The following is a 15,019-nucleotide window of genomic DNA, read 5'->3' as shown; positions in this document are numbered from 1 at the left end:
CTAGCCTGTCTTTTAGAACCCCTCATTTCTTTTCCATCATGAAAATTCATCCTGAAAACAATCACATTTCAATGTTCTATCTGCCGTTATACTACTCCCCAAGGCTCCCTTAAACCCCCTTTTTCCTACACATCAATCCGGGGGATTTACCTCCACACAAGACTGGCAAAGGATTTTACTCATATGCCCTGTGTCTACAAATTTATATACCTTCCAGTCTGGATCGACACCTTTACCAGATCAGTTGAAGCCTTTCCTAGTGGGTCCGATAAAGCTGCTGCAGTTATCTCTTTTCTCCTGACAGAATCTCCCAATTTGGTTTTCCTACTTCTATACAATCTTGCAATGGTCAGCCTTCATTAGCCAAATTACCCAAACCCTTGGCATCCAGTGGAATTTCCATGCCCCATGCCATCCTCAGTCCTCAGGAAAAGTAGAAAGAGCCAACAGCCGCTAAAAAATTTTTAATTTTAATTTTTTGGGCAACAGCCTTTTAAAAATACATCTCACCAAACTCGGCCTCCAACTAAAAAGTCTGGACAGTTCTACCCCTTAATTTTCTCAGGACTTGAGCCACTCCTAAAGAATCCACAGGGCATAGCCCCTTTGAACTCCTATATGGCCGCAATTTTTTGCTTGGGCCTAACCTTATTCCAGTCTTCTTGGTGAATATCTTCCAGTCCTCCAACAGCCAGACATGAAATCTACCAGGCTGCTAATTTCCTCTTACCCACTCCAGATACCCAGGCATATGAAGACACCCTAGCTGGAAGGTCAATCCTAGTTAAAAGCCTAACCCTTCAGTCTCTGCAACCTCGGTGGACTGGACCCTTCCTGGTGGTCTGTAGCACCCCAACTGCTGTCTGTCTACAACACCCTCCCCAGTGGGTCCATCATTCCAGGATAAAGCTGTGCCCATCAGACAATCAGCCTAACTCCTCTGCCTCCTCCTGGAAGTCGCAAGTACTCTCCCTCACTTCTCTTAAACTCACCCAGAAAGTCTTTTCTACTTAAACCACACCTCAGAAAGTCTGTTTACATGCCCTGCTCTTGTTTGCATTGCCAGTATACCCTTTTCCTCTAAGCAATTACAGCTGATATTTCATTGTTTAACCCTCGGGCTGCCACCTTTAACTCTCTCTTAGAGCGGAGAGATGACCTTCTGTGGAAGGGAACTCTCCAATTCTTCCACCCCACTGAAGTCCTCTTCTTCTCTTTTATACTCACTCTTCACCTCACTCTTATTTTCCTGCTACCCTCTACCTCCAACATACCATCAACCTAACCCATTCTCTCTCCTGTTTCAAACCCTACCTTAGCCAGTGATTGTTGGCGATGCATATCCCTCTCCTCCGCCTCCTACATAGCCATTCCCGCCCTACCAGTGAACTGGGCAAACTCTCCCGTATCTTTACACCTCCAGACTTCCTCCAACAATCCTGATGTGTACCCCCCAGAAGAACTCCTCTATTTCCTAGGAAGATTCAACAAAAACATCCCAGATATCTCAAATCAACAGGATTCTGCTCTCCTTTGCACCTACCTACGTCATCTTTCCCCTCATGCCAACTCCCCATCGCTCCCCACCCCCGCCATTTTTGGGCCAGTAACCACATAAACAGCTATCCCTATTGCCACTCCCTTATGCATTTCCTGGCAATCACCTAATGGAATTCCCCTAGGAAACCTCTGATCCTCTTTGTGTTCCTTTACACTTCACCTCCAAGGCCCTATCACCCACATTAACCAAGAAGTAGGAGCATACCAGCTCCACATTATGGAAAGGCCCTCTCTCATTACTAGCACTCTTAAAAATGTCAATAGCAAGTTTTGCCTAGGTAGGCATTTACCCTGTCTCTCACCCCATCCTTAGCTGCCCTCCCCTTCTTCATCAGACTCTCCTTTAGACACCTCTTCCTGCCTACTCATACCTAATCTTGTTAATGAAAGTGAATGCTTACTCACAGATACTGAATGCTTTCTGATACACCATGAAAACAAGACCTCTCCTTCCACACAATTACCATGTCCAACCCATTACAATCTTTAACAGCCGTGGCCCTTGCTGGTTCGCTTGGTATCTGGGTACAAGATCCCAGCCCCTTAAGAATACTTCTTTATTTTTTTAGTCTACACTTCCAGTTCTGCCTCAGCCAAGGACTTTTTTTCCCTCTGTGGCTCTTCCACCTACTTCTGCCTTCCTAACAACTGGACAGGCACCTGTACCTCAATTTTTCTTACTCCCAAAATCCAGTTTGCCAATGGAAATGAAGCCCTCCCTGTCCCTCTTGTAACTCCTACATGACAAAAAAGAGTCATTTTATTAATCCCCTTGCTCATAGGATTAGGGGTCTCCGCTGCTGCAATCCGGTGAGGTATAGCAGGCCTTACTACTTCCATCACCACATTGTGCAGTCTCTGTAATGACTTTTCTGCCAGCATTTCAGACATAACTCAAACACTCTCTGTTCTCTAAGCCCAAGTTAATTCCCTGGCTGCAGCTGTCCTCAAAAATCGCCAAGGCCTCAATATACTCACGGCTGAAAAAGGAGCACTCTGTCTTTTTCTAAATGAAGAATGCTGCTTTTATCTAAACCAATATGGTCTTGTATGTGACGCCATCAAAAGAATTCAAGACAGGCCCAAATGCTCCCTAATAAGGCAAATAATTATTCTGGACCTAGCTGGCCACTCTAACTGGGTATCATGGCTTCTTCCATTAGCAAGTCCCCTCATACCCATTTTTCTCCTTCTCTTAGGTGAACCTTGCCTCTTCCACTAGTCTCTCAATGCCTACAAAACCATACCCAGGCTATAACCAATCAGTCAATATGGCAAATGCTCCTCCTAACAAACCCACAGCATCAACCTTTGCCTCAAAACCTCTCAGCAGTCTAAATTATTTCCCATTTTCAGGTTTCCACGCCACCCCCAATCCTGCTCGAAGGAGTCCTGAGAAACAATGCCCATCACCCCTCTGTACCACCCTCTGAAATTTCATTGCCCTTCACTTTTTATTTCTTTTACTTTTATAGTATTAATATAAAAAAATCAGGAATGCAAGGTTCTTTGAACTGGCTACACCATGGAGACCCCGTAACCCACACGTACACCTCCAGATGGACTCCCGGAGCCAGAAAGTCTGAGTCAATCTTGTGACACTGGACCTTGGACCTTGTGACACCCCCACCCACTGGCTTGCAAAAACCGCCCTGAACTGTAACTTCTGTAACTTTCCGCTGCCTACCACAAACCTATAAAACCAATTCCTATCCTACCATCCTCCACTGACTCAGCCCTCCTGCACCCAGGTGAACAAACAGCCATGTTGCTCACACAAAGCCTGTTTGGGAGGGGGTCAATTCAATCAGAGCGTACTTAACAAATAACACAACAAAATTAAAATACTAATAAATAAATAATGGCAGACATTTTTGTGTCTTTTTTTGTTGATGAGGAAGTTGAGACTCAGAGTGGTGAAGGAACTTGCCTAAGTTGGTAAATGAAGCTGGAACTCCAACTCAGATCAGGCAGTTGATGCCTGAATATGAGTTCTTTACTGTTATTTAACTCTTATTATGAGGGGAAGGAGCTTCTACATAAACCATAGGAACAAGGGGAGAATCCTCAATAAGAACCAGAAAAGTAAACAAAACTACAATTATGGGACAAATTAGAAAAGTCAATAAAAACCACAATTACCAGTATAGATTGAACCAGATAGCTTCATGGTTCTAAGAGTCTCAAATGACTTAAAATCTGAATGTGTTTAGGTTGGGCATGGTGGCTCACACCTGTAATCCCAGCACTTTGGGAGACTGAGGCAAGAGGATCATTGGAGGTCAAGAGTTCGAGACCAGCCTGGCCAACATGGTGAACCCCTGTCTCTACTTAAAAATACAAAAACTAGCCAGGCTAGGTTTCAGGCACCGGTAATCTCAACTACTCAGGAGGCTGCTGAGCAGAAGAATTGTTTGAACCCAGGAGGTGGAGGTTGAGGTGAGCCGAAATCACATCACTGCATTTCAGCCTGAATGACGACAGAGCAAGACTCTGTCTCAAAAAAAAAAAATATGTGTGTGTGTGTGTATGTGTATGTGTCTGTATATATTCAGATATGTATCTGAGTATGTTCAGTCAATATGTTCAGTTAGATTCAGATGCATATATATATATGAATATGTTCAGTTAAACTGTCAGATCAATAACTGTCATTCTGGAAAGTTCTCTTGATTGATAGGCAGATCAGTGGGAGCAAGTGTTGTAGACAGAGCCCTGGACAGGTAATCAGGTAAGCTAGATTTGGCATCAACTAGCTAGGCGATCTTGGGAAAGTCACTTTCCATCTGGGGCTCCCTGGACCTCAGTTTTTCTATTCACAGAATAAAGGGGTTTTCCAAAAATAATTCTTATAAACAACCTGAGATCTGTGGTATATTGCATTAGTTATCTATGCCTGTGTAACAACCTACCCCCAAACCCAGTGGCTTAGATTATCAACTATTTATCATTTTTAAAGATTCTGCAGGCTGCTTAGCTTTAACTATATTGTTTTATATTCCTTGTGGTGGTGGCTGGATTCTCTTCCATAGTTGTGCTGGGAAATTGGTTGGGGTTAGAACATCTAAGAATGCTCCATTCACTCAGCTGAGGTGGCTAGAGAGGCTGGTGACTACGTAGACTTCTTTATCCAACAGTGTAGTTGAACTTCTTACATAGCAGCCAGTTATAGCAGAAAGCAAAACAAAAATCTGGCAGGCCTCTTGTGGGCTAGATCCAGAACAGAGACAGCCTCAGTCTTGCCGAGTTCCATTGAACAAAGTAAATCGCAAGGCCAGCTTAGATTCAAGGGGTGGGGAGATGGACTCTTGATGGGAGGAGTGGCCTGTGCATACAGGGATGAGAGAAATTGGTGGTGGCCAATCCTGGAGACAATCCATGCATACTATGAATATAGAGTTCCATGGTCCTCTAAGTGTCAGAAAACTGGGTAAAACACAATTAAGGTTTCTTAACAGGAAGGCTTCTTAGAGTCGTTAAAATGCTCATTGAAGTGCCAATAACATAAAGTAGGTAGTAAGCATGAAAGGCAGTAAAAGGAGGGTTACAACTTGTGATTTCTGGCCTAACTTCACCCTTCCTGACCTTCTTGCCCAGATCAGTCAATAGAAGAGGAGAGAAATGTAGCTAGCCAAACAGAAAATATCTATGGTTAAACTGGCTACTACAGACAATTGCAGTCTTTGAGAGATGTAAAATGTCTGCAGGAAGTTGACAAGGACCTGGGCCAATTTCAGTATTTTCTCCATACTTCATGGAAACAGACACTTTTCTTGTTAATGAAAGGCTTCTTCCGCATTAACAGAGACTCTGGACTTGTTGCTGAGCATATGATTTCTTCCTGCCTTTGGAATCAGATTTTTAATGAGCTGCAATTATAATAGTTGTGGAAAGATAATGAAATCTGGGATGACTTTGCAATTTTTGTCTCACATTAAGCAACTGACATTTTCTTGACACTCTGGTCAGCTCAAAAGCACAAAGATGACCCATCAGAGTGGCTGATGCTCTGCAGTGATGATGTGTATGTGGAAGCTGCCTCATGTGGAAGAAAAGAACAGGCTCTGCAACCTGCCTAATTTGGCTTTGAAGTCTTGTTTCTCTACTTACTTCTTGGGACTCCTTGGGAAGTTACAGAATTGCTCTGAGCCTCAGTTTTCTTATCTATAAAATGGAGATTGAAAGTACATAACTTCTAAAGGTTTTAGGTAGTTTAAATGTAATATTATATGCTTATCTTTTTATTCCAATCATTCAACAGATATGTCATTATTGAGTGCCTAATGAGTGGCAAGCAAGGGACTATGTGCTGGGTAGCTAGTCATGTGGGAGTAAAGAGAATATTCCAGGTAGAGGGAACAGAAAATTCTAGGTTTTTAACATAGCAAAGAACTTTGTTTCAGGGCCTGACATAAGAATGATCGGCATGAAGTGGGGAAAGCTGATGGGGTAGGCAATGCAAGGAACGTGTCGGATGTAGTTAAGAAGTTTCGGCCGGGCGCGGTGGCTCACGCCTGTAATCCTAGCACTTTGGGAGGCCGAGGCGGGTGGATCATGAGGTCAAGAGATCGAGACCATCCTGGTCAACATGGTGAAACCCCGTCTCTACTAAAATACAAAAAATTAGCTGGGCATGGTGGCGTGTGCCTGTAGTCCCAGCTACTCGGGAGGCTGAGGCAGGAGAATTGCCTGAACCCAGGAGGCAGAGGTTGCGGTGAGCCGAGATCGTGCCATTGCACTCCAGCCTGGGTAACAAGAGCGAAACTCTGTCTAAAAAAGAAAAGTTTCAACTTTACTAGGCGCAATAGGAAGGCATTTGGGATTCTGAGTAGAGAAAAACATGGTCCAATTTACAATACTGAAAGACCACTTCAGCTCCTTCTGCAGATTGGATTGAAGGGGATCAAGAGTGGAGAGAAGGGAAACAATTAGGAAGACATGGTGTAGTCCAGGAAAGAGCTGATGTTGACATGCACTGTGGTGGTGGTAGTGAAAATAAATACAAGTTGACAAAGTATTTGTAGTTGAACTGGCAGAACTTGATCATGGACAGGATATAGAAAGTGAGGGAGATAAAGGGGTCAAAAATTAATTTTTCTGGGTTTTGGTCTAGAAACTGGGCAGGCAAGGATTCCACTTATTGAGTAGGGGGCAAGCACAGGTTTGCAGTGGAGGTCAAGGAGAGCTTCCATGCGTGTGTGCTATGTTTGCAAGAAAACCAGTTTAAGATACCAAGTAGTTGACCAAACACCTGTGACTAGAGACCAGATCTGAGGTTTCGGCTGCAGATATGAGCTTGGGGTTGTTAGCATACAGACACGGTTTAAAGCTCTGGCAATGGATGAGATCAGAGAAGGGAAGGACAGGAGGGAGTCTTGACCTGAATACGACTGGCTAGAGGAGCAGGAGCTAGTGGCAGAATGAGGGGAGGCCAGCATCGTGGGGGAAAACAAAAGCGTGGTGCCAAGGAAGCTAAGAGAGGAAGGAGGGTGTTTCTTAGAGAAATATTTGAATGCTACAGAGAAGGTGAGCATGTGGAACAGTGGTCTGCCCATTGGATTTAGCACCATGGTGTGGTGTTGGTAGAACCCAGACAGCTGGAAGAAAGAATGAGAAGGAAGTGAACATAGTACATTGACATCTCTTTTGAGAAAGTGTATTAGAAAGAGAGGAATGGAAGTGTCTTAGAAGGAGGTATGAGATCACAGGAAGTGCAGCAGGGATTCTTGCTTGTTTCCCAAATACCCATTCTCCCCTTCTTCCTTATTACTATATTTTTGGGGACAGCAGAATGTTTAGTTAGAAAACTATACTTCCCTGCCTCCCTTGCTGTTTGGGGAAGCCAGTGAGATGTAAGCAGAAGTCAATGAGTGGAATTTCTAGCTAATCTCTCTTAAAGGGACAGGCTGAGCTATCTTCTTCCCTTCATGCTTCCTAGATGGCAGACGTGACAGCCGTGGCCATATTGTGGCAGGCCAGGTCTCACTAACAGGTGAACCTCTGTAACAACTGTTTCATCACTGACTGACTGGTTAAGTGGAAAGAGCCAGTGTTCTTATAGAAAGGCTGGAATGTAACAAAAGCCAGCAAGAGTTTGGCCTAGGTCTTACCTGGGCCTTGAGGTGTGAGGAGATAATGAAGGAATTCTTAACAGGACCCGTTTAGGATTAAACAAGTTTTACTGGGGGTCTGAAGAAACTCCCAAGACTTCTACAAACAAGTTTTATTAGAGATCAAGGGAACTCCCCAAACCTCCCAGATTTAGCAGGAGACAAGACTGGCCCCAGCACCTGGACCCATCTAGATTAAGTAAATTTACTGAAGCTCCAGAGGAAGGTCTTCAAAACTCAGACCTCATAGATACGAAGTTAATCACTTATGTCTTTAGATGCATGCACACTTACATATAGATGTACAGCTTAGAAGGTATATAAGCTCTAGAAAACTTTGTAATTTTGAGTTGGTCTGGTGATATTTTCTAGGACTTCTTGTACCCATTACAGAAATAAACTCTCATTTCCCAGTTCGTCGGCATCTTGTTATTGGGCCATGAGAATAAGAAGGCTGACCCTCAGTTTGGTCTGGGAACAATATGAAGCAACCGTGAGAAGATCTCAGGGAGAGAAGCCCCTGTTAAGGTAACAGAATAGAAAGATTGGGAAGGAAATTAGGGCATCAGAATATTTTTAGAGATGAGATACCAGAGTATGTTGCATGTTGGTGTGAGCCAGGGGCATGATGGCAGGACTGTGCCCCTTGAGAAGGCCTGAGTAGAGAGATCCTGGGCATATGTTGATGACTTGGCCTTTGATGGGCTGCTGCAGAGGGTGTAGGACACTTGCAATGCTCCTTTCCTAAGCAACTGTCACATTCCACTGCCCTTTTAATCCTTTGTGCTTTTCCCCACAGGCTAGAAACTTCTATCTCTTCCTCTTCAAATTCATTCCTCATGCTACTGCCACAATGAGCATTCTGAAATGCATATATGATTTTTAAAACACTGGGGAGCTCCTCATTGCTTACAGGATGAAGTGACATCCTTGCCTTTTATTGAGGCGTTCTCTCCTTGGTCTTTCTTTTCAGCTTCTGGTCTTCAGCATTTCCTAAGCATTTTGTACACCAGTCATGCTTGGCTGTTTGCACATCCCCAAAGGTGCTTATATCTTTCCCACTCTACACATTTCTTCATACTTTCCCCTTGTCCTATACCCTTCTTTCTCTTTGCACAGATATACCTTCAAGGAGCATTCTCTCCCCACTCCCACCCCAGACTCTCACTGCAGCTTCTCCTTTAACTCTCTCAGTTGCTCAGAAGTCTCCCATAAAATGTCTTTTTTTGACTAAGTTAGCTGGATTTATGGATCAGAGATGCCATATAAAATATAAATTTGGTCAGGCATGGTGGCTCAAGCCTGTAATTCCAGCATTTTGGGAGGCTGAGGGGGTCAGATCATCTAAGGTCAGGAGTTTGAGATCAGCCTGGCCAACACAGTGAAACCTCCTCTGTACTAAAAATACAAAAATTAGCCGGGCATGGTGGTGGGTGCCTGTAATCCCAGCTACTGGGAGGCTGAAGCAGGAGAATTGCTTGAACCTGGGAGTTGGAGGTTGGAGTGAAAAATCATATATATATAATTTATTTCAGTGCAGTCTCAAAGAATTAGTCCCTTGCAATAATTTCAGACATTCCCTTTAAGCAAAGTTTAGTCTCCTCAGATGAACGTTCTGTCCCTCAGGTTTCTGACTGCAGTTCTGCTCCTTGCCAAGACAGCATCTGGGTGAATGGGGACAGGTTGTGGCTTACAGTGGCCTCTTGGCTGTGGGAAGGAAAGAGTCCTTTGGATTCATTTGGTGTCCTGAGATCATTCTGGTTGCCATGACAATGTCTTTTGTTTCTATGACAACATCCCTTGTTAAGTTGAAGGATGCTTGCCCTACTGGCATTTGTATGTGAAGTCAGAACTGTTGTTGCTTGCAGCCCAGTTTCTCTAGGTGTGCCAAAGGCTGCAGTGCTTCCTGGCTGCCAACCTCACACTCCACAGAGCCTCTCATGTTCTCCATTGGCATCAGGTTGGGTGTGGGATGTGGTATTGGCATAGGGCTCAGCCTTCTCTGTTAAGTCACCCCTCACTACAGGAGGGCTCATGGTTGGAATGCTGGCTTTCAGATTCAGTCACCTTCTGGTTCCCATTTTAGGGCCCATTTAACATATCAGCTTGATATAGCATTTTATATCAATTATATATATTATTTATTTATATTTGAGGAGGAATTTCACTCTGTTAGCCAGGCTGGAGTGCAGTGACGTGATCTCAGCTCACTGCAACCTCTGCCTCCTGGGTTAAGGCCATTCTCCTGTTTCAGCCTCCCAACTAGCTGGATTACAGGTGCCTGCCACCACTCCAAGCTAATTTTTTGTATTTTTAGTAGAGACAGCATTTTGCCATGTTGGCCAGGATGGTCTTGAACTCCTGACCTCAGATGGTCCACCTGCCTCGATATCCTAAAGTGCTGGGATTACAGGCCTGAGCCACTGCACCTGGCCCCAATATATCTTATAGAAAGAGGAGCTCAGGAGAGCAGAGCTCTGGCTGTCTCATTCTGACCATGCTATACCACTGAGTTTTAGTCTGATGTGGCCAATCCCCGAGTTCTTATGGACAAGCCAGGGTGGCTGGCCCATAAGGTGAGACTTCCTCTCAGGGTTCCAGATACGGCATGGGTCAGGAACCCTCTGACCTAATTGTTCTCCTCACTTATCAGGGTTTCAGCCCAGGGAGTGACACTGGAACAGTTTGTCTACCTCCTCACCTCTGTTTCTTTTCTTCTCTTTGTCTTCTGTCTCTCTCTGCCTGCTATAGCCTTGAATTATAATGGATGGGCTTCTCTTTTACTTCTTCTATTTCACAGTATATTCATTTTTTCCTGCCCCTAGTTTTATGGCTCTCTTATCTACAGTGTGGGGAAAACTCTGTATCAAGCTGATATGTTAAATGGGCATATAAATTTTAGACTTTCAAACCTGTTGCCTTGCTTTCAGCAGCCATTATCTTTCTTTACATTTCTTCGACAATTCAGTTTTCCCTTGCCCATCCCATTCTCCACCTGCTGCCAGCAAAGGTAGGTAACTTGGCTGGCTGGAAAAGTATATGTAATGTACATGTAAGTCTATATTAGTGTTTTCTTTCTTTCTTTTTTTTTTTTTTTAGATGGAATTTTGCTCTTGTTGCCCAGAGTAGAGTGCAATGGCATGATCACGGCTCACTGCAACCTCTGCCTCCCAGGTTCAAGTGATTATCTGCCTCAGCCTCCTGAGTATCTGGGATTACTGGCATGCACCACAACACCCGGCTAATTTTGCATTTTTAGTAGAGACGGGTTTCCTCATGTTGGTCAGGCTGGTCTTGTTCCCAACCTCAGGTGATCCGCCCGCTTTGGCCTCCCAAGGTCCTGGAATTACAGGCATGAGCCACTGTGCCTGGCCTATATTAGTATTTTCAAGTATTTTCTCTTTTCCCTTTCACTAAATAATCCTAACTGATACAGCATGATACACAATTCATGATTTGTCTGCAGATAAGTTAATCTTTTCTATTTGCAACGATCTTTCCGAGTATTATTTAAAAAGTAATTGATTCAGATCACAGAGAAAAACAGATAGGACCAGTGTATCGGCAGTGGGTGGAAGGCAGGAGGCTCAGGTGAGGTTTAGTGAACAGAAGCTGACCCCGCCTCATGATACCGTGGAGTGATGCAACCCACCTGGAAACCAAGCATCACCTGTGGAGACTGTGGGATGCTGAGGCACGGGCGTTTGACAATCCTGTGGAGACTGTGGGATGCTGAGGCATGGGCGTTTGACAATCCTAGGTCCTTTGATAAATCCTTACAAACATTATCTTCCTCATAAGTGGGGTTTGTTGCCCTTTATATCAGTTATTTACTAATTATTTTTCCATGCCTCAGATGTGTGAACCCTTAAACAATTACAGTGAGGATGTTTACCATCAAGTTTGGAAAAAAGTAGCATGAGCCTGAAATAACCAAGAGACCATTACATGCCAGAATGGGAGAGACTTGAAGGCTCTTCAAGACTTTCTTAAGCAGTAGGGCCCCACACTGGATCCACTAAGTCAGAAAGAAATAAAGAGATAAAAAATGATTGGAATCAGGTTTCTGACTGCTGGAGTAAGAGCTTACAAACAAGCAAGCGGAAGAGGCTAGATTGGCCCATGTGGTGATGAATTAGAGTGGAGATATCAGTGGAAACTCATGTTTAGCTTTATATATATATACACATACAGATGGTTAAATATTTTTATGTTCACTGGTTAGTATACACACATTCATTACCTTGCTCTGTCAGCTAAGAGGATCCAGAAGAAATGATGTCCCAGTACTATAGAACAAACCTAGCAACCAGATCTTAATTTTTAATACCATTCTCCAATAAAAGGAACCAAAGAGCCTTGGATAAATGGCTGACTCTAGGACTGGCAGGACTGGGCAGGAAATATACAAAATGAGCCTGACCCTCTTGTAGTACTAGAAAGTAAGAAAAAGCTCAAAAACATCCATAATAATGGGGTATGTCAAAGGAACATCAGAGGCAACAACAACAACAACAACAAAACCCACAATGGACACAGCTGAAACGATGTGAGCAGCAAAATAAAGTAGTACCGGCTTATAACACAGACTATCAGATAAATAGCCAAGAATCCCTGTTGATAGAAACACATGATTGAATAAATAGAGAAGAATGGACAAATCTCCCATACAGAAACATTTCAAATAGTTCATGTGGCCACTTTGTACTTGTATTAGCCCACATTTATACTGCTATAAAGAACTGTCCAAGACTGAGTAATTTATAAAAGAAAGAGGTTTAATGAACTCACAGTTCATCATGTTGGGGAGGTCTCAGGAAACTTAAAATCAAGGCCGAAAGCAAAGGGGAAGCAAGACACCTTCCTCACAAGCTAGCAGGAAGAAGTGCCAAGTGAAGGAGGAAGAGCACCTTATAAAACCATCAGATCTCGTGAGAACCCACTCACTCTCATGAGAACAGCCTGGAAGAAACCACCTCCATGATTCAATTACCTCCACCTGGTCCTTCCCTTGACACGTGGGGATTACGGGGCTTAATCAAGATGGAATTTGGGTGGGGACACAAAGCCTAAAAATACCAGCACTCAAGTATAAAAAGCATGACTCCCTACTCATTAAATGTGGGCTTTACACAGTGACTTCTTTCCAAAGAGTACAGTATGAAATGGAGGAAAAAAGAGTGACTTTACAGTAGAAAAACTTAAAAAACACTACCTGGGCCAGGTGATCAAGATCAGCATCACAGTGATAGTCCTGGACCTTTGATGTGGTAAGAATGGCACTTCTCTCCCCAAAACCCATAACCCCAGTCTAATCACGAGAAGCACATCAGATAAATTCCAGTTGAGAGGCATTCTGTGAAATACCCGACAGGTACTTCTTAAAACTATTGAGGTCATCAATAACTGAGAAAGTGTCACAGTGAAGAGGAGCCTAAGAAGACATAACAACAAAGTATCATGTAGTTCCCTGCTTAGAACCTTGGAAAAGAAAAACGCGAATGCCAAGAAAATCTGAATAAAGCATGGTCTTCAGTGAATAATGATATACTAACATCGGTTCGTTATCTGCAACAAGTTATTAACAACAAAGGAAACTGCGTTTGGAGTGTATGGGAAGTCATTGTACTATTTTTGCTATCTTTTTGTAAATCTAAAACTTCTAAAATAATGAGTTTATTTCAAAGTATGGCATGGCGGGGGAAAATCACTGATAAAGGAAAATCATTTTTTTTGTATCTCACATGTGATAACTAAACTTTAACTCTCCAAGCCTGTTTATTATGGGGAGGTGATAATGCTCACTTCACAAAGTTGGGCAATGGTGAAACGAGATGATACACCTGAAGTTCTGTGCCCAGCACAGGCAGCATTCTTGGTGACTTCCTTTCATTCCTTTTATTTCCACCTCTCTCTCCATTCCCCACTGTCACACAGGGCAGAACATGGTGCTTTCGAGTAGCTTCACTTTGAGAATAGCCTGTCCACTCTTAAAAGCCTTCTTTTCCTCCTGGCATCTGACGAGCGAATTCCTGCATTTGTGCTTACTGAGAAGTCCTTCAGATGATATTGTTTCCTTTTGGCAGAGGAGTGACTCATTCCCAATGTGCAGTGGTGGCCAGGTGACTCAGGTGGTGGTAGGCAGAGGGCTGTCTGCTTGTCCATCAGGCCAGCCTTCTGACCCTTTCCTGGCTAGCAGTAAAGGACACTGAACCAGGCAAGCTGAAGACTGAGTGTGAGGGCAGCTCTGCCTCCAGCTCTGCAGTTGTGGGGGCATCACTGCTTTCCTTGACCCTGATTTATTTGTCTCTAAAATGGGGAAGGAGCTGGGTGTGGTGGCTTATGCCTGTAATCCCAGCACTTTGAGAGGCTGAGGTGGGTGGATCACCGGAGGTCAGGAGTTGAAAACCTGCCTGGCAAATATGGTGAAACCTCGTCTGTACTAAAAATACAAAAATTGGCTGGGTATGGTGGTATGCGCCTGTAATCCCAGCTACTCAGGAGGCTGAGGCAGGAGAATCGCTTGGACCCAGGAGGTAGACGTTGCAGTGAGCAGAGATCACACCATTGCACCCCCACCTGCCTGGCCAAGAGAGGGAGACTATGTTTCCAAAAATAAAATAAAACAAAAAATAATAAAATAAAATAAAATGGGGAAGTAAGTGACCTTGTCTCTTTTAAAGGGTTGTCATGAAGTTCAGTGAGTAACTATGATAATGACAACTGAGACTTGCTGAGTGCTTCCTGTGTAGCAGGCAATTTCTATGTATTATTCACAAGAGCTCTCTGAATGTGAGAGAGGCAGGTGCTGTTGTTAGTGTCATGCTGCAGTGAGAAAATTTGTCCTGGGAGATGTTAAGTCCCTTCTACTAGATCACGTGACTAGTAAAGAATGGAGTCAGGATTTGAACCCAGGTCTGCATTTAGGTTGGTGCTCTGACTTATGACATTGTATTGTTGCTTTGTCATCCCTCATGGTGCAAGCCAAGGATTGCCTCCTCAGTCTGTGCCCTGGAAATAACCAGTTCTGGGTTTAAGTCTATTGATCAAGTACTTTATGGAATTTTGCAACCCTCTCCCCACAACTCTCTGGAGTTGTCAGAGACTGGCTGGGTTTGTAAGATGATGCCACCAAGCTATTTGCTTACTATCAGAGATATTCCTTTTCCTCCTTTTCTGCTATTTGCTTTTTTGTTTTGTTTTCATCATTAAAGTTAGTGACTCTCTTGATTATAAAGAAATATTTCTCTCCAATCTCTTTTCTTCATAGTTGATTCAGTTTTGTAAACCAGTGTGTTGCAGATTTTAACATGCATGAAATCACTGGGGAATCTTGTGAAAATGCAGAT

At 43.6% G+C, this 15,019-nt stretch overlaps 1 long non-coding RNA gene across 1 annotated transcript in view; it reads left to right on the top strand.

Annotated features, from left to right (window-relative positions):
• The first annotated feature begins 4,213 nt into the window (after nt 1-4,213).
• Nucleotides 4,214-15,019, top strand: part of LOC144578086 (uncharacterized) — a 35,052-nt gene continuing 24,246 nt past the window's right edge. The window contains exon 1 of the long non-coding RNA XR_013523195.1: nt 4,214-4,291. This is a non-coding gene — a long non-coding RNA (uncharacterized LOC144578086). The remainder of the gene's footprint in view (nt 4,292-15,019) is intronic.

This window comes from Callithrix jacchus, chromosome 10, assembly GCF_049354715.1.
Source record: "Callithrix jacchus isolate 240 chromosome 10, calJac240_pri, whole genome shotgun sequence".
Taxonomy (NCBI): Eukaryota; Metazoa; Chordata; class Mammalia; order Primates; family Cebidae; genus Callithrix; species Callithrix jacchus.
This window is presented reverse-complemented; position numbering and strand designations above follow the sequence as displayed.